This window comes from Coenobita brevimanus, chromosome 73 (genome assembly GCF_032717465.1).
Source record: "Coenobita brevimanus isolate Jiangsu-jjx chromosome 73, ASM3271746v2, whole genome shotgun sequence".
NCBI classification, from domain to species: domain Eukaryota; kingdom Metazoa; phylum Arthropoda; class Malacostraca; order Decapoda; family Coenobitidae; genus Coenobita; species Coenobita brevimanus.
The window spans coordinates 12,447,725-12,452,355 of record NC_137026.1 but is presented as its reverse complement, the minus strand read 5'-3'; the positions used below and the strand labels follow the sequence as shown (position 1 = coordinate 12,452,355).

Here is a 4,631-nt window from a genome sequence, read left to right as displayed (position 1 = left end):
AGAAAAGGGTGTGTAGATCAGATATTTGTTCTAAGATGTTTAGTGGAGAAGTATCTAAAGAAGGGAAGGAAAGTGTATGCTGCCTTCATGGACTTGGAGAAAGCTTATGACAGAATAGATAGGCAAGGTATGTGGAAGGTATTAAGAATATATGGAGTGGATGGGAAATTGTTGAGTGCTGTGAAGAGTATGTACAAGGGAGCTAGGGCTACGGTGCGAGTGGATGGTGAGCTGAGTGAGTTCTTTGATCTCAATGTGGGACTGAAACAGGGTTGTGTGATGTCTCCATGGCTGTTTAATATATACATGGATGGGGTTGTAAAGGAGGTGCAGAGTAGGGCAGTGGATGTGGGGGTGGCTCTAATGAATGAGGGTGAGATTTGGAAGCTTCCAGTGTTGCTGTTTGCTGATGATACAGTACTGTTGAGTGAAGATGAATGGGAGTTGCAAGGTTTGGTGAATGAATTTGGGACAGTGTGTAGGAGGAGGAATCTGAAAGTTAATGTAAACAAAAGTAAAGTTATGGTGTTTGAGAGGAATGAAGTCACAGAGTGTGCAGTGAGGTTGGATGGTGAGGATATGGAGAATGTGAGTGCACTCAAGTACTTGGGTAGTGTGATGAGTAAGGATGGAACTTTGGGGGATGAAATGCGTGAAAGGGTACAGCAGGGAAGGAAGGTTGTTGGTACACTGAAAGCAGTGATGAGAAATCAGGAGGTGAGTATGGAAGTTACGAAGTCATTGCATGATAGTATTGTGATCCCTACCCTGACATCTGGAAGCGAGGCATGGACCTTGCAAGAGGGGAACAAGTTAAGAATGAGAGCAGGGGAAATGAGTTACTTGAGAGGAGTGTGTGGAGTGACGTGGAGGGACAGGTTGATGAATGAAGAAGTGAAGGAACGCTGTGGGGTGGATGTGGATGTGGTTTAGAAGATTAGGAGAAATACACTGAGGTGGTTTGGACATGTGGAGAGAATGGAGAATGAAAGACTGACTAAGAGGGTGTATGTAGGTGAGGTGGAGGGAGGGAGAGGGAGAGGTAGTCCGAGGATGAGGTGGAGGGATGGAGTTGAGAGGTATATGAGGGAGGGGAGGGTGAGTTGGGGGGAGGGTAGTCAAATGGTGGGTGACAAAGCGACTTAGAGGCGTTTTGTCTGCAGCCACCCTTTGCGGGATTAGGGCGTCGGGCTATAGACAGATAGATAGGTAATCATATTACGGGATGTCGGGAAGTGTAAAGTAGAGACTTCGTTACCCAAATTCAGAAGTCTCCACAAGTCCTATGGTACTTGACGAAGGCTCAACAAACATCCCAGGAGAAAGCTAAAGGTATGTGCCCTATGCATATGTAATTATAATATTCTAGGACTAATAGCTGATTTTTGGCAAATAATTTTACAAAGTCTATCGGAGCATGAATATCGCCGCAGGACAAGCAAGGAGCGCCAAAACAACCCCGAGGTTTAGGGGTTAATCACTCTACCCTTTTGTTTCTTCCACATGGCAGCAAGTGTTGGGTCAGAATGTTGTTCTTGAACAACATCTTTGCTACAAATCAGATCTTGTGGCGATGCAATGGTCACAGGGGTGACACAGTTCAGAGCCTCGACCATGGCTCGTGTTACTGTAGCCGAAGTCTGAGTGGCGTCATCTATGGTGCAACTATACTTGGCACCTGGAGTATTGCCTATGATAAGGTCAAACAAAGGTTCTTGCATGACAGCTGCGACTGTTGTACCAGTGTAAAATGGAGATACCATCTGGATACGTGCCTCAGGGAACAATCTCACTGATCCATCAATAAGCTTAGCTTGGACCAGTCGACCTGTGTACTTCTCAGGCCGAACTAGACTCTGCCTGACACAGCAACCTGAGGAACCATTGTCTCTCAGGACCTTTACAGGAATGCCTCCCACAAACCCTGGCTGAACATGGAAGGCACTATTGCCTGTGGGAGGGCCTGTGGAGGAAGCAGCCAGCCACTGATGAGGCTGCGGAACGAACGATGCAGCAAATGTGGTGCCCTGAGAACTAGATACCTGAGGGGTCGTACTCACTGTCTGGGGAGATGGAGCGTTGACCTCCTGTGGCAGAGTGTTCACTGTCGCTGGGGGACTAGTGAACTGAGGGGAAGTACCCGTACTGCTAGGGATGACACCACCGTGCTGCTACTGAGGAATGAAGGCTGCGCTCGCCTCGTGCCTCCGATACACTGGGGCTGTTGCAGAAAAGGATAGTCCCGATCTTTGATTGCTGGCTGATACTGCTGCTGGTTAGGGTAATTGTTGTACAGCTTCCATTCAGGTTTCTGAGTGTTTTGCCCCTGGTCCTTCTTCTGCGGTTTGTTCGGACCTTGGGCATTATTCTGAGAATGGCCTTGTTCAGTCTGAGACAGTTTCCCAGATTTGTCAGCCTTCACGTTCCAGGTGTGTTGCTTACGAGTTTGATACCCATACGCAATGAAGAATGCATCAGCCTTCTCCACCATTTGGCTGGCATCCCTTACCTGGCAGATCTTAAGCTGAGGCATAAGCTCAGCAGGCCATTACTTTTCTAGCTGCGTGCGCAGCATAAGGTCAATTATCCCCTCGCGTGTGAAAGGAGTTTCATCTTTCTCCATCTACTCATCTAAGTAAGCAGTAAGCTGATCAAGAAACTGAACAGCAGTCTCCTTTTCTTGTAAAAGCGCCCTCATAAACTGACTCTTGGCGTCATCAACTGCGAGACCGTACACTTTGACAAGTGCGGCCTTCACCATCTCATACATGAGATTGTCTCCACGAATTCTGTGGAGAATATCGAGGGCAGGGCTCTCACACAAGCTAAGAAACCGAAGCTGCTTAGCTGCCTCATCCAGCTGGTACAGCTGAGCCATGTCTTCGAAACGAGCTATGAATGGCTCAATTCGCTCGCCTTCCTTGTATGAGAGAAGCTTGATGTGTGGGATCACCATAACATGTGCAGGGAGTGCGCTTGTGGAGCTTGGGTTAGCTGCACCAGATGCATCTGAAGCCAAGGAGTCTCGCTTGAGCTTCAGCATCTCAAGTTCATGTTTCTCACGTGCCTCGTGCTCAGCACGTTCGTGTTCTCGTTGTCTTTCTCGTTGTTCTCGCTCGTATTTGCATTGTTCTCGCTCGTATTCACGCTCTCTCTCGCGTTGTTTTCGCTCGTGTTCGTGTTCTCTCTCGTTCTCGCTCATGTTCGCGTTGAATTCTACGCTCTTCACGAGCATCATTCTCATGTTGCTGCTCGTAACTAAACCAAGAGAGGACGTAGTCCTTTATTTGTTCGTGGTTGCTAAGTCCCATATCTTTGGCTTCCTGCACATATATATATATATATATATATATATATTTTTTCATTCATTCATTGCCAGACGCCATGTATCCCAGACGGGGTGGCCAAGGGCTTAGAGTTAATTGTTTTACGGGGAGGGGCACTAATCCTCCACCAACCCCACTTGACACGTAGGGATGCCAACAGCATCTGGTGTTCCCAGGCGGTCACCCATCCAAGTACTAACCAGACCCAACGTTGCTTAACTTCGCTGATCGGACGGGAAGCGGTGTACTCAACGTGGTATGGCCGTTATATATGTATATATATATACAGTGCTCGTCAGAAGTATGGAGCGCCCTGCATCCCTCCTAAGAAACAAACCTTTCAACATTGAAAAAACATATAAATAATGCATTTTATTTACCTTTAGTGCATCATAGGGTAGCCTTTACGTTTCTTCACGGACCTGAGACGTCTTGGAAGTGAAAGGGCGAGGCTCCTGAGGTGCTGGAGGGGTATTTTGTCCCAGGAGTCACGAATGGCGGCTTCCAGCTTAGGCAGAGAGCTCACGTCCTTCCCTTGGAGACTCTTCTTTACGAGGTACCAGAGGTTTTCAATCGGGTTGAGGTCTGGGCTATTTCCTGGCCAGTCTTTCATGAATGATACCTCGCAGTCATGAAGCCAATTGGTGACCGATTTGGCCTTGTGAGCAGGTGCACCGTCCTGCTGAAACACTCGTGCACCTGTTAGCTCGAAGGAGTCTGGTAAATGATCACAGAAGCTCCAGGTAAACTTCCTGATTCACTCTGAGGTTCTTTGGAAGTACAACAAGCTTCCCCAAACCCTTCCCTGAGAAACAACCCCATACCATGAGTGAATCAGGATGTTTTACTGTGCTTTCCACATACCGTGGGTCAAGTGGGTCACTACCTTTGTGTCGATACACACGTGCTTCTCTGTTACAGGTAACACTAAACGTTGCCTCATCAGACCACAACACTGACAACCATTGCTCCTCACCCCAGTTTAGATATTTATTAGCAAAGGCAAGCCTACGAATTCTCTGGCTCTTGGTGAGAAGAGGCTTTTTCACAGGCCTATGACTTGTGTAACCAAGCTCATGCACCCTACGAGACACTGTTCTCACTGACACCTTACCAAACACTTCCGGGTTGCTCTCCTTAATTTTCCTTGCACTTACATGAGGATTAAACTCCACTGCACGTTTTAAAACATTAACAGACCTTGGGAAAGTTTTCCTAGGCCTACCAGACCTCGGTTTCTTTGTGGGAACTTCACCACTGTTTTCCACCCGAAACCGCGCACACCAACGACACACTGTCGATCGT

At 47.6% G+C, this 4,631-nt stretch overlaps 1 non-coding gene across 1 annotated transcript; it reads right to left on the bottom strand.

Moving 5' to 3' along the window:
* Positions 1-3,477: 3,477 nt before the first annotated feature.
* LOC145407604 (5S ribosomal RNA) lies at positions 3,478-3,596 on the bottom strand. The gene has a single exon (XR_013898754.1). It is a non-coding gene; the product is annotated as a 5S ribosomal RNA (ribosomal RNA).
* Positions 3,597-4,631: the final 1,035 nt, after the last annotated feature.